The following is a 15,125-nucleotide window of genomic DNA, read 5'->3' as shown; positions in this document are numbered from 1 at the left end:
CGGGAAAGGCGATGACGGCCATAAGCGAGAGGTGCGTGGTGTCACGTGAGCTACGGTAGGGGGACGTGATGAGCTGAGTAGGTAAGGGGACGCTTTCTTGACCAAGTGACACCTGAGAAGAGATGAGAAGGGTGAGGCGGCATCAGTCAGCTGCAAACTAAACAGAGGGACACTGCCTGCAGAGGGGCAGCACGGGCAATGCGCCGTTGTAAGTATGCAGGCCTGAGAGGAGGCCACTGTGGGCAGGATGACTGAGAATGAAAGGAAGGAGCTGCAAGACGAGGCCGCAGAGATCACGCTCCACCCTGCCCAGGCGATGCCCTGCCCTGCGGACTAGCACACCCAGAGAGAGAGTACCGGTGCACAGCCAGCCGAGAAGCCTGCTCGAGAATGCAAGGCAAGGCTGCTTCTTTCACCAAGAAAGTCTTGCCTGGTAAACTAAACGGCGTATCGATGGAGCGGACACGTGATTTTACATTCTGAAGCAGGCGCCCCGCCTTACGGAACGGCGACGGTTCTCAGGGGGGCCGGGCAGGAGCCGCTCCGCGCGTCTGTCCCAGGGGCCCACCCGCCTGCGGGACCTCCGGCCGCCTCGCAGGAAGCTACGACGCCCAGTCCCGTGGCTACCTGTGCAGCGAGGTGTACTCCGCGGACGCGTGCCACACACACTTCAAGTGGGAGGGCGGCCTGAGTGGCAAGGCGAGAGGCCGGCCTGCCGCGCGTACCAAGAAGGCGCTCTTCGGCCTGGGCCTAGGTGCTTGCGCCGCCCCCCTGGGCCTACCGGGCTCTGAGGGCCCTGCCCTGGACCCCCTGCCCCCCTGCCCTTGGTTCAGTCACAGCAGAGGTGGCCACACCCACACCCTCTGTGACCTCGGCGTTCCACCCTCCTGCAGCCCCGCCCGCCCCCCCCTCCGCCGGTTGCCCTGGGCTACGGAAGCTGCATCCTGGGGCCAGGGGGTTCCCAGGAGGCCAAGGGAAGACACGAGGGCCTTAAATGAGTCGCAGAGGCCTTACGTGGGCTTGTGTGGTTGGGTTCACCTCTTACGTTTCACCGAACTCTGCGAGAAGACAGGGACCTGCAGCCTCACAGTTGGGCTCCACGGTAAGGTGTGCGGGACAGACCTCAAACTGACCCACGGCATGGAGCGACACCCGCCATCGAGAGGTCTACAAGAGAGCCGCTGCAGCTAGCCCACAGGTCCCAGAAAACTAGATGCCTCTTTATGTAAGTGAGTTTTGGGGAGATTTGTTGCAAAGCATTATCGCAGCAAGAGCTGACTAGTACAACGTTCTCCAAATCACTGCCACGTCCACGGCTGCCACCGTGCCTACGTGTAAGGCAACTGTGTCCTCGAACTTTGAGAACTCCTGAATTCTCGGTGCCTCTCCAACACAATGTACGTGGCTAAGGTGTCCCCAGATAACTTCACTAACGTACCACCGAGACCGCCCTAAGCTTTTATTGAACGTAATGCAACGCTCTTTCTATTCGTTCTCTGTTTCTACGTGGGTAAAATGCTTTCCGTCACTCTAAAAGGATGGAAAATCGGCACAAAACACTCTGTGGATAGTTGTTTTTCACAAAGGAAAATCACAAACGAAACAGGCATTTCGCCGGGTGTAGAGCACTAACGCCCCCTAGTGCCTCTCAATGCCAAGTGGACAGAGGCACTTCATTAAATATCGAATCCCAGCTCTCTCCGCTTGAGAGGGAGAGCAAGCCATTCTCAGGTGGAGGAGGGATGTTTTCAGCAGCTATCTGCAACATTCTGTGGACCTGGCCACTGTGTAGCTACAAAGAAACCCTTTGTCTGAGGAAACTAACTAAAGAAACTTGAAAGTGGAGGAAGAGAGAAAGAATGAGACAACACCCTCATCTCGGTGACTCATCCACTTATTCGTTCACTTACCAAATCAAATATCCACTACGCGTAGAGAGTCCTGGGCTGAAAACCCGCACAGAACACGGAGACGTACCCCCATTCGCAGGGAGGTTAGATACCAGAGAGGGAGACAAGATGTAGATTACCTTACGGCAGTTCCGCACATGTCCTGTTGAAGTGTTTGCAGCTTCAGGGGAGAGAAGGGATCCAGAAATCGCTTGGATTCTCAGTGAAGTCTTCCCAGAGAAGGAGGTGCAAAATAGGCGGACAGGAAGAAACAAAAAAATTAACCTCGTGGGTAGATATGAAACGGAGCAGAGGTTCACAGATATTTAGACCCCGTTCTTTCTTGAAACGTCTAGAAAGTGAAACTGAAGCCAAATTACGGAGGGCCTTGAGTGTCAGTCTTCGGAGCTTGGCCGTACGGGGTTGACAGCGGGTGCCACGGACGGCTCGGACGAGGGCAAGGGCATAACCCAAGAGCCCTGGGAGGTGTAGGAGAGGTCGCAGCGAGGGAGATAGAAAGGCATGCGATTCTCCGGAGCAGTCACCGTAACCCAGGCGTAAACTCATAAACGGTAGACGCCGAGTAAGGGCGACACAGATGGCAGGGAGGAGTACGAGGGACACTAGAAAGGAAAACGCTCAGGGCTTCACCAGGGATTGGGTGCATTCCTTTCTCCCTCTAACAGAGGTTATCAGTAACCGGGCTAGTCGCTGGGAATCAAGAGTAAGCAAAACAGGCGTGATCTCTTCTTCCTCACGGACCACGGGGTAAACTTACCTACCTGAAACTGGACGGGAAAGGCGATGACGGCCATAAGCGAGAGGTGCGTGGTGTCACGTGAGCTACGGTAAGGGGACGTGATGAGCTGAGTAGGTAAGGGGACACTTTCTTGACCAAGTGACACCTGAGAAGAGATGAGAAGGGTGAGGCGGCATCAGTCAGCTGCAAACTAAACAGAGGGACACTGCCTGCAGAGGGGCAGCACGGGCAATGCGCCGTTGTAAGTATGCAGGCCTGAGAGGAGGCCACTGTGGGCAGGATGACTGAGAATGAAAGGAAGGAGCTGCAAGACGAGGCCGCAGAGATCACGCTCCACCCTGCCCAGGCGATGCCCTGCCCTGCGGACTAGCACACCCAGAGAGAGAGTACCGGTGCACAGCCAGCCGAGAAGCCTGCTCGAGAATGCAAGGCAAGGCTGCTTCTTTCACCAAGAAAGTCTTGCCTGGTAAACTAAACGGCGTATCGATGGAGCGGACACGTGATTTTACATTCTGAAGCAGGCGCCCCGCCTTACGGAACGGCGACGGTTCTCAGGGGGGCCGGGCAGGAGCCGCTCCGCGCGTCTGTCCCAGGGACCCACCCGCCTGCGGGACCTCCGGCCGCCTCGCAGGAAGCTACGACGCCCAGTCCCGTGGCTACCTGTGCAGCGAGGTGTACTCCGCGGACGCGTGCCACACACACTTCAAGTGGGAGGGCGGCCTGAGTGGCAAGGCGAGAGGCCGGCCTGCCGCGCGTACCAAGAAGGCGCTCTTCGGCCTGGGCCTAGGTGCTTGCGCCGCCCCCCTGGGCCTACCGGGCTCTGAGGGCCCTGCCCTGGACCCCCTGCCCCCCTGCCCTTGGTTCAGTCACAGCAGAGGTGGCCACACCCACACCCTCTGTGACCTCGGCGTTCCACCCTCCTGCAGCCCCGCCCGCCCCTCCTCCGCCGGTTGCCCTGGGCTACGGAAGCTGCATCCTGGGGCCAGGGGGTTCCCAGGAGGCCAAGGGAAGACACGAGGGCCTTAAATGAGTCGCAGAGGCCTTACGTGGGCTTGTGTGGTTGGGTTCACCTCTTACGTTTCACCGAACTCTGCGAGAAGACAGGGACCTGCAGCCTCACAGTTGGGCTCCACGGTAAGGTGTGCGGGACAGACCTCAAACTGACCCACGGCATGGAGCGACACCCGCCATCGAGAGGTCTACAAGAGAGCCGCTGCAGCTAGCCCACAGGTCCCAGAAAACTAGATGCCTCTTTATGTAAGTGAGTTTTGGGGAGATTTGTTGCAAAGCATTATCGCAGCAAGAGCTGACTAGTACAACGTTCTCCAAATCACTGCCACGTCCACGGCTGCCACCGTGCCTACGTGTAAGGCAACTGTGTCCTCGAACTTTGAGAACTCCTGAATTCTCGGTGCCTCTCCAACACAATGTACGTGGCTAAGGTGTCCCCAGATAACTTCACTAACGTACCACCGAGACCGCCCTAAGCTTTTATTGAACGTAATGCAACGCTCTTTCTATTCGTTCTCTGTTTCTACGTGGGTAAAATGCTTTCCGTCACTCTAAAAGGATGGAAAATCGGCACAAAACACTCTGTGGATAGTTGTTTTTCACAAAGGAAAATCACAAACGAAACAGGCATTTCGCCGGGTGTAGAGCACTAACGCCCCCTAGTGCCTCTCAATGCCAAGTGGACAGAGGCACTTCATTAAATATCGAATCCCAGCTCTCTCCGCTTGAGAGGGAGAGCAAGCCATTCTCAGGTGGAGGAGGGATGTTTTCAGCAGCTATCTGCAACATTCTGTGGACCTGGCCACTGTGTAGCTACAAAGAAACCCTTTGTCTGAGGAAACTAACTAAAGAAACTTGAAAGTGGAGGAAGAGAGAAAGAATGAGACAACACCCTCATCTCGGTGACTCATCCACTTATTCGTTCACTTACCAAATCAAATATCCACTACGCGTAGAGAGTCCTGGGCTGAAAACCCGCACAGAACACGGAGACGTACCCCCATTCGCAGGGAGGTTAGATACCAGAGAGGGAGACAAGATGTAGATTACCTTACGGCAGTTCCGCACATGTCCTGTTGAAGTGTTTGCAGCTTCAGGGGAGAGAAGGGATCCAGAAATCGCTTGGATTCTCAGTGAAGTCTTCCCAGAGAAGGAGGTGCAAAATAGGCGGACTGGAAGAAACAAAAAAATTAACCTCGTGGGTAGATATGAAACGGAGCAGAGGTTCACAGATATTTAGACCCCGTTCTTTCTTGAAACGTCTAGAAAGTGAAACTGAAGCCAAATTACGGAGGGCCTTGAGTGTCAGTCTTCGGAGCTTGGCCGTACGGGGTTGACAGCGGGTGCCACGGACGGCTCGGACGAGGGCAAGGGCATAACCCAAGAGCCCTGGGAGGTGTAGGAGAGGTCGCAGCGAGGGAGATAGAAAGGCATGCGATTCTCCGGAGCAGTCACCGTAACCCAGGCGTAAACTCATAAACGGTAGACGCCGAGTAAGGGCGACACAGATGGCAGGGAGGAGTACGAGGGACACTAGAAAGGAAAACGCTCAGGGCTTCACCAGGGATTGGGTGCATTCCTTTCTCCCTCTAACAGAGGTTATCAGTAACCGGGCTAGTCGCTGGGAATCAAGAGTAAGCAAAACAGGCGTGATCTCTTCTTCCTCACGGACCACGGGGTAAACTTACCTACCTGAAACTGGACGGGAAAGGCGATGACGGCCATAAGCGAGAGGTGCGTGGTGTCACGTGAGCTACGGTAGGGGGACGTGATGAGCTGAGTAGGTAAGGGGACGCTTTCTTGACCAAGTGACACCTGAGAAGAGATGAGAAGGGTGAGGCGGCATCAGTCAGCTGCAAACTAAACAGAGGGACACTGCCTGCAGAGGGGCAGCACGGGCAATGCGCCGTTGTAAGTATGCAGGCCTGAGAGGAGGCCACTGTGGGCAGGATGACTGAGAATGAAAGGAAGGAGCTGCAAGACGAGGCCGCAGAGATCACGCTCCACCCTGCCCAGGCGATGCCCTGCCCTGCGGACTAGCACACCCAGAGAGAGAGTACCGGTGCACAGCCAGCCGAGAAGCCTGCTCGAGAATGCAAGGCAAGGCTGCTTCTTTCACCAAGAAAGTCTTGCCTGGTAAACTAAACGGCGTATCGATGGAGCGGACACGTGATTTTACATTCTGCAGCAGGCGCCCCGCCTTACGGAACGGCGACGGTTCTCAGGGGGGCCGGGCAGGAGCCGCACCGCGCGCCTGTCCCGGGGACCCACCCGCCTGCGGGACCTCCGGCCGCCTCGCAGGAAGCTACGACGCCCAGTCCCGTGGCTACCTGTGCAGCGAGGTGTACTCCGCGGACGCGTGCCACACACACTTCAAGTGGGAGGGCGGCCTGAGTGGCAAGGCGAGAGGCCGGCCTGCCGCGCGTACCAAGAAGGCGCTCTTCGGCCTGGGCCTAGGTGCTTGCGCCGCCCCCCTGGGCCTACCGGGCTCTGAGGGCCCTGCCCTGGACCCCCTGCCCCCCTGCCCTTGGTTCAGTCACAGCAGAGGTGGCCACACCCACACCCTCTGTGACCTCGGCGTTCCACCCTCCTGCAGCCCCGCCCGCCCCCCCCTCCGCCGGTTGCCCTGGGCTACGGAAGCTGCATCCTGGGGCCAGGGGGTTCCCAGGAGGCCAAGGGAAGACACGAGGGCCTTAAATGAGTCGCAGAGGCCTTACGTGGGCTTGTGTGGTTGGGTTCACCTCTTACGTTTCACCGAACTCTGCGAGAAGACAGGGACCTGCAGCCTCACAGTTGGGCTCCACGGTAAGGTGTGCGGGACAGACCTCAAACTGACCCACGGCATGGAGCGACACCCGCCATCGAGAGGTCTACAAGAGAGCCGCTGCAGCTAGCCCACAGGTCCCAGAAAACTAGATGCCTCTTTATGTAAGTGAGTTTTGGGGAGATTTGTTGCAAAGCATTATCGCAGCAAGAGCTGACTAGTACAACGTTCTCCAAATCACTGCCACGTCCACGGCTGCCACCGTGCCTACGTGTAAGGCAACTGTGTCCTCGAACTTTGAGAACTCCTGAATTCTCGGTGCCTCTCCAACACAATGTACGTGGCTAAGGTGTCCCCAGATAACTTCACTAACGTACCACCGAGACCGCCCTAAGCTTTTATTGAACGTAATGCAACGCTCTTTCTATTCGTTCTCTGTTTCTACGTGGGTAAAATGCTTTCCGTCACTCTAAAAGGATGGAAAATCGGCACAAAACACTCTGTGGATAGTTGTTTTTCACAAAGGAAAATCACAAACGAAACAGGCATTTCGCCGGGTGTAGAGCACTAACGCCCCCTAGTGCCTCTCAATGCCAAGTGGACAGAGGCACTTCATTAAATATCGAATCCCAGCTCTCTCCGCTTGAGAGGGAGAGCAAGCCATTCTCAGGTGGAGGAGGGATGTTTTCAGCAGCTATCTGCAACATTCTGTGGACCTGGCCACTGTGTAGCTACAAAGAAACCTTTTGTCTGAGGAAACTAACTAAAGAAACTTGAAAGTGGAGGAAGAGAGAAAGAATGAGACAACACCCTCATCTCGGTGACTCATCCACTTATTCGTTCACTTACCAAATCAAATATCCACTACGCGTAGAGAGTCCTGGGCTGAAAACCCACACAGAACACGGAGACGTACCCCCATTCGCAGGGAGGTTAGATACCAGAGAGGGAGACAAGATGTAGATTACCTTACGGCAGTTCCGCACATGTCCTGTTGAAGTGTTTGCAGCTTCAGGGGAGAGAAGGGATCCAGAAATCGCTTGGATTCTCAGTGAAGTCTTCCCAGAGAAGGAGGTGCAAAATAGGCGGACTGGAAGAAACAAAAAAATTAACCTCGTGGGTAGATATGAAACGGAGCAGAGGTTCACAGATATTTAGACCCCGTTCTTTCTTGAAACGTCTAGAAAGTGAAACTGAAGCCAAATTACGGAGGGCCTTGAGTGTCAGTCTTCGGAGCTTGGCCGTACGGGGTTGACAGCGGGTGCCACGGACGGCTCGGACGAGGGCAAGGGCATAACCCAAGAGCCCTGGGAGGTGTAGGAGAGGTCGCAGCGAGGGAGATAGAAAGGCATGCGATTCTCCGGAGCAGTCACCGTAACCCAGGCGTAAACTCATAAACGGTAGACGCCGAGTAAGGGCGACACAGATGGCAGGGAGGAGTACGAGGGACACTAGAAAGGAAAACGCTCAGGGCTTCACCAGGGATTGGGTGCATTCCTTTCTCCCTCTAACAGAGGTTATCAGTAACCGGGCTAGTCGCTGGGAATCAAGAGTAAGCAAAACAGGCGTGATCTCTTCTTCCTCACGGACCACGGGGTAAACTTACCTACCTGAAACTGGACGGGAAAGGCGATGACGGCCATAAGCGAGAGGTGCGTGGTGTCACGTGAGCTACGGTAGGGGGACGTGATGAGCTGAGTAGGTAAGGGGACGCTTTCTTGACCAAGTGACACCTGAGAAGAGATGAGAAGGGTGAGGCGGCATCAGTCAGCTGCAAACTAAACAGAGGGACACTGCCTGCAGAGGGGCAGCACGGGCAATGCGCCGTTGTAAGTATGCAGGCCTGAGAGGAGGCCACTGTGGGCAGGATGACTGAGAATGAAAGGAAGGAGCTGCAAGACGAGGCCGCAGAGATCACGCTCCACCCTGCCCAGGCGATGCCCTGCCCTGCGGACTAGCACACCCAGAGAGAGAGTACCGGTGCACAGCCAGCCGAGAAGCCTGCTCGAGAATGCAAGGCAAGGCTGCTTCTTTCACCAAGAAAGTCTTGCCTGGTAAACTAAACGGCGTATCGATGGAGCGGACACGTGATTTTACATTCTGAAGCAGGCGCCCCGCCTTACGGAACGGCGACGGTTCTCAGGGGGGCCGGGCAGGAGCCGCTCCGCGCGTCTGTCCCAGGGACCCACCCGCCTGCGGGACCTCCGGCCGCCTCGCAGGAAGCTACGACGCCCAGTCCCGTGGCTACCTGTGCAGCGAGGTGTACTCCGCGGACGCGTGCCACACACACTTCAAGTGGGAGGGCGGCCTGAGTGGCAAGGCGAGAGGCCGGCCTGCCGCGCGTACCAAGAAGGCGCTCTTCGGCCTGGGCCTAGGTGCTTGCGCCGCCCCCCTGGGCCTACCGGGCTCTGAGGGCCCTGCCCTGGACCCCCTGCCCCCCTGCCCTTGGTTCAGTCACAGCAGAGGTGGCCACACCCACACCCTCTGTGACCTCGGCGTTCCACCCTCCTGCAGCCCCGCCCGCCCCCCCTCCGCCGGTTGCCCTGGGCTACGGAAGCTGCATCCTGGGGCCAGGGGGTTCCCAGGAGGCCAAGGGAAGACACGAGGGCCTTAAATGAGTCGCAGAGGCCTTACGTGGGCTTGTGTGGTTGGGTTCACCTCTTACGTTTCACCGAACTCTGCGAGAAGACAGGGACCTGCAGCCTCACAGTTGGGCTCCACGGTAAGGTGTGCGGGACAGACCTCAAACTGACCCACGGCATGGAGCGACACCCGCCATCGAGAGGTCTACAAGAGAGCCGCTGCAGCTAGCCCACAGGTCCCAGAAAACTAGATGCCTCTTTATGTAAGTGAGTTTTGGGGAGATTTGTTGCAAAGCATTATCGCAGCAAGAGCCGACTAATACAACGTTCTCCAAATCACTGCCATGTCCACGGCTGCCACCGTGCCTACGTGTAAGGCAACTGTGTCCTCGAACTTTGAGAACTCCTGAATTCTCGGTGCCTCTCCAACACAATGTACGTGGCTAAGGTGTCCCCAGATAACTTCACTAACGTACCACCGAGACCGCCCTAAGCTTTTATTGAACGTAATGCAACGCTCTTTCTATTCGTTCTCTGTTTCTACGTGGGTAAAATGCTTTCCGTCACTCTAAAAGGATGGAAAATCGGCACAAAACACTCTGTGGATAGTTGTTTTTCACAAAGGAAAATCACAAACGAAACAGGCATTTCGCCGGGTGTAGAGCACTAACGCCCCCTAGTGCCTCTCAATGCCAAGTGGACAGAGGCACTTCATTAAATATCGAATCCCAGCTCTCTCCGCTTGAGAGGGAGAGCAAGCCATTCTCAGGTGGAGGAGGGATGTTTTCAGCAGCTATCTGCAACATTCTGTGGACCTGGCCACTGTGTAGCTACAAAGAAACCTTTTGTCTGAGGAAACTAACTAAAGAAACTTGAAAGTGGAGTAAGAGAGAAAGAATGAGACAACACCCTCATCTCGGTGACTCATCCACTTATTCGTTCACTTACCAAATCAAATATCCACTACGCGTAGAGAGTCCTGGGCTGAAAACCCGCACAGAACACGGAGACGTACCCCCATTCGCAGGGAGGTTAGATACCAGAGAGGGAGACAAGATGTAGATTACCCTACGGCAGTTCCACACATGTCCTATTAAAGTGTTTGCAGCTTCAGGGGAGAGAAGGGATCCAGAAATCGCTTGGATTCTCAGTGAAGTCTTCCCAGAGAAGGAGGTGCAAAATAGGCGGACTGGAAGAAACAAAAAAATTAACCTCGTGGGTAGATATGAAACGGAGCAGAGGTTCACAGATATTTAGACCCCGTTCTTTCTTGAAACGTCTAGAAAGTGAAACTGAAGCCAAATTACGGAGGGCCTTGAGTGTCAGTCTTCGGAGCTTGGCCGTACGGCGTTGACAGCGGGTGCCACGGACAGCTCGGACGAGGGCAAGGGCATAACCCAAGAGCCCTGGGAGGTGTAGGAGAGGTCGCAGCGAGGGAGATAGAAAGGCATGCGATTCTCCGGAGCAGTCACCGTAACCCAGGCGTAAACTCATAAACGGTAGACGCCGAGTAAGGGCGACACAGATGGCAGGGAGGAGTACGAGGGACACTAGAAAGGAAAACGCTCAGGGCTTCACCAGGGATTGGGTGCATTCCTTTCTCCCTCTCACAGAGGTTATCAGTAACCGGGCTAGTCGCTGGGAATCAAGAGTAAGCAAAACAGGCGTGATCTCTTCTTCCTCACGGACCACGGGGTAAACTTACCTACCTGAAACTGGACGGGAAAGGCGATGACGGCCATAAGCGAGAGGTGCGTGGTGTCACGTGAGCTACGGTAGGGGGACGTGATGAGCTGAGTAGGTAAGGGGACGCTTTCTTGACCAAGTGACACCTGAGAAGAGATGAGAAGGGTGAGGCGGCATCAGTCAGCTGCAAACTAAACAGAGGGACACTGCCTGCAGAGGGGCAGCACGGGCAATGCGCCGTTGTAAGTATGCAGGCCTGAGAGGAGGCCACTGTGGGCAGGATGACTGAGAATGAAAGGAAGGAGCTGCAAGACGAGGCCGCAGAGATCACGCTCCACCCTGCCCAGGCGATGCCCTGCCCTGCGGACTAGCACACCCAGAGAGAGAGTACCGGTGCACAGCCAGCCGAGAAGCCTGCTCGAGAATGCAAGGCAAGGCTGCTTCTTTCACCAAGAAAGTCTTGCCTGGTAAACTAAACGGCGTATCGATGGAGCGGACACGTGATTTTACATTCTGAAGCAGGCGCCCCGCCTTACGGAACGGCGACGGTTCTCAGGGGGGCCGGGCAGGAGCCGCTCCGCGCGTCTGTCCCAGGGACCCACCCGCCTGCGGGACCTCCGGCCGCCTCGCAGGAAGCTACGACGCCCAGTCCCGTGGCTACCTGTGCAGCGAGGTGTACTCCGCGGACGCGTGCCACACACACTTCAAGTGGGAGGGCGGCCTGAGTGGCAAGGCGAGAGGCCGGCCTGCCGCGCGTACCAAGAAGGCGCTCTTCGGCCTGGGCCTAGGTGCTTGCGCCGCCCCCCTGGGCCTACCGGGCTCTGAGGGCCCTGCCCTGGACCCCCTGCCCCCCTGCCCTTGGTTCAGTCACAGCAGAGGTGGCCACACCCACACCCTCTGTGACCTCGGCGTTCCACCCTCCTGCAGCCCCGCCCGCCCCCCCTCCGCCGGTTGCCCTGGGCTACGGAAGCTGCATCCTGGGGCCAGGGGGTTCCCAGGAGGCCAAGGGAAGACACGAGGGCCTTAAATGAGTCGCAGAGGCCTTACGTGGGCTTGTGTGGTTGGGTTCACCTCTTACGTTTCACCGAACTCTGCGAGAAGACAGGGACCTGCAGCCTCACAGTTGGGCTCCACGGTAAGGTGTGCGGGACAGACCTCAAACTGACCCACGGCATGGAGCGACACCCGCCATCGAGAGGTCTACAAGAGAGCCGCTGCAGCTAGCCCACAGGTCCCAGAAAACTAGATGCCTCTTTATGTAAGTGAGTTTTGGGGAGATTTGTTGCAAAGCATTATCGCAGCAAGAGCTGACTAATACAACGTTCTCCAAATCACTGCCATGTCCACGGCTGCCACCGTGCCTACGTGTAAGGCAACTGTGTCCTCGAACTTTGAGAACTCCTGAATTCTCGGTGCCTCTCCAACACAATGTACGTGGCTAAGGTGTCCCCAGATAACTTCACTAACGTACCACCGAGACCGCCCTAAGCTTTTATTGAACGTAATGCAACGCTCTTTCTATTCGTTCTCTGTTTCTACGTGGGTAAAATGCTTTCCGTCACTCTAAAAGGATGGAAAATCGGCACAAAACACTCTGTGGATAGTTGTTTTTCACAAAGGAAAATCACAAACGAAACAGGCATTTCGCCGGGTGTAGAGCACTAACGCCCCCTAGTGCCTCTCAATGCCAAGTGGACAGAGGCACTTCATTAAATATCGAATCCCAGCTCTCTCCGCTTGAGAGGGAGAGCAAGCCATTCTCAGGTGGAGGAGGGATGTTTTCAGCAGCTATCTGCAACATTCTGTGGACCTGGCCACTGTGTAGCTACAAAGAAACCTTTTGTCTGAGGAAACTAACTAAAGAAACTTGAAAGTGGAGGAAGAGAGAAAGAATGAGACAACACCCTCATCTCGGTGACTCATCCACTTATTCGTTCACTTACCAAATCAAATATCCACTACGCGTAGAGAGTCCTGGGCTGAAAACCCGCACAGAACACGGAGACGTACCCCCATTCGCAGGGAGGTTAGATACCAGAGAGGGAGACAAGATGTAGATTACCTTACGGCAGTTCCACACATGTCCTGTTAAAGTGTTTGCAGCTTCAGGGGAGAGAAGGGATCCAGAAATCGCTTGGATTCTCAGTGAAGTCTTCCCAGAGAAGGAGGTGCAAAATAGGCGGACTGGAAGAAACAAAAAAATTAACCTCGTGGGTAGATATGAAACGGAGCAGAGGTTCACAGATATTTAGACCCCGTTCTTTCTTGAAACGTCTAGAAAGTGAAACTGAAGCCAAATTACGGAGGGCCTTGAGTGTCAGTCTTCGGAGCTTGGCCGTACGGCGTTGACAACAGGTGCCACGGACAGCTCGGACGAGGGCAAGGGCATAACCCAAGAGCCCTGGGAGGTGTAGGAGAGGTCGCAGCGAGGGAGATAGAAAGGCATGCGATTCTCCGGAGCAGTCACCGTAACCCAGGCGTAAACTCATAAACGGTAGACGCCGAGTAAGGGCGACACAGATGGCAGGGAGGAGTACGAGGGACACTAGAAAGGAAAACGCTCAGGGCTTCACCAGGGATTGGGTGCATTCCTTTCTCCCTCTAACAGAGGTTATCAGTAACCGGGCTAGTCGCTGGGAATCAAGAGTAAGCAAAACAGGCGTGATCTCTTCTTCCTCACGGACCACGGGGTAAACTTACCTACCTGAAACTGGACGGGAAAGGCGATGACGGCCATAAGCGAGAGGTGCGTGGTGTCACGTGAGCTACGGTAGGGGGACGTGATGAGCTGAGTAGGTAAGGGGACGCTTTCTTGACCAAGTGACACCTGAGAAGAGATGAGAAGGGTGAGGCGGCATCAGTCAGCTGCAAACTAAACAGAGGGACACTGCCTGCAGAGGGGCAGCACGGGCAATGCGCCGTTGTAAGTATGCAGGCCTGAGAGGAGGCCACTGTGGGCAGGATGACTGAGAATGAAAGGAAGGAGCTGCAAGACGAGGCCGCAGAGATCACGCTCCACCCTGCCCAGGCGATGCCCTGCCCTGCGGACTAGCACACCCAGAGAGAGAGTACCGGTGCACAGCCAGCCGAGAAGCCTGCTCGAGAATGCAAGGCAAGGCTGCTTCTTTCACCAAGAAAGTCTTGCCTGGTAAACTAAACGGCGTATCGATGGAGCGGACACGTGATTTTACATTCTGAAGCAGGCGCCCCGCCTTACGGAACGGCGACGGTTCTCAGGGGGGCCGGGCAGGAGCCGCTCCGCGCGTCTGTCCCAGGGACCCACCCGCCTGCGGGACCTCCGGCCGCCTCGCAGGAAGCTACGACGCCCAGTCCCGTGGCTACCTGTGCAGCGAGGTGTACTCCGCGGACGCGTGCCACACACACTTCAAGTGGGAGGGCGGCCTGAGTGGCAAGGCGAGAGGCCGGCCTGCCGCGCGTACCAAGAAGGCGCTCTTCGGCCTGGGCCTAGGTGCTTGCGCTGCCCCCCTGGGCCTACCGGGCTCTGAGGGCCCTGCCCTGGACCCCCTGCCCCCCTGCCCTTGGTTCAGTCACAGCAGAGGTGGCCACACCCACACCCTCTGTGACCTCGGCGTTCCACCCTCCTGCAGCCCCGCCCGCCCCCCCTCCGCCGGTTGCCCTGGGCTACGGAAGCTGCATCCTGGGGCCAGGGGGTTCCCAGGAGGCCAAGGGAAGACACGAGGGCCTTAAATGAGTCGCAGAGGCCTTACGTGGGCTTGTGTGGTTGGGTTCACCTCTTACGTTTCACCGAACTCTGCGAGAAGACAGGGACCTGCAGCCTCACAGTTGGGCTCCACGGTAAGGTGTGCGGGACAGACCTCAAACTGACCCACGGCATGGAGCGACACCCGCCATCGAGAGGTCTACAAGAGAGCCGCTGCAGCTAGCCCACAGGTCCCAGAAAACTAGATGCCTCTTTATGTAAGTGAGTTTTGGGGAGATTTGTTGCAAAGCATTATCGCAGCAAGAGCTGACTAATACAACGTTCTCCAAATCACTGCCATGTCCACGGCTGCCACCGTGCCTACGTGTAAGGCAACTGTGTCCTCGAACTTTGAGAACTCCTGAATTCTCGGTGCCTCTCCAACACAATGTACGTGGCTAAGGTGTCCCCAGATAACTTCACTAACGTACCACCGAGACCGCCCTAAGCTTTTATTGAACGTAATGCAACGCTCTTTCTATTCGTTCTCTGTTTCTACGTGGGTAAAATGCTTTCCGTCACTCTAAAAGGATGGAAAATCGGCACAAAACACTCTGTGGATAGTTGTTTTTCACAAAGGAAAATCACAAACGAAACAGGCATTTCGCCGGGTGTAGAGCACTAACGCCCCCTAGTGCCTCTCAATGCCAAGTGGACAGAGGCACTTCATTAAATATCGAATCCCAGCTCTCTCCGCTTGAGAGGGAGAGCA

The 15,125-nt window shown here is 56.0% G+C and overlaps 1 long non-coding RNA gene across 1 annotated transcript; it reads right to left on the bottom strand.

Moving 5' to 3' along the window:
- Positions 1 to 8,959: 8,959 nt before the first annotated feature.
- LOC141278095 (uncharacterized) lies at positions 8,960 to 14,224 on the bottom strand. Its single transcript, XR_012330380.1, has 4 exons — positions 13,397 to 14,224; positions 12,755 to 12,876; positions 10,716 to 10,838; positions 8,960 to 10,195 (listed from the first exon to the last, which is right to left on the bottom strand). It is a non-coding gene; the product is annotated as an uncharacterized lncRNA (long non-coding RNA).
- Between the last annotated feature and the right edge of the window lie 901 nt (positions 14,225 to 15,125).

Source organism: Tursiops truncatus, chromosome 1 (genome assembly GCF_011762595.2).
Source record: "Tursiops truncatus isolate mTurTru1 chromosome 1, mTurTru1.mat.Y, whole genome shotgun sequence".
In the NCBI taxonomy this organism is placed as follows: domain Eukaryota; kingdom Metazoa; phylum Chordata; class Mammalia; order Artiodactyla; family Delphinidae; genus Tursiops; species Tursiops truncatus.
Note: the sequence above shows the minus strand (reverse complement) of the source record. Positions and strands in the feature narration are given on the sequence as shown.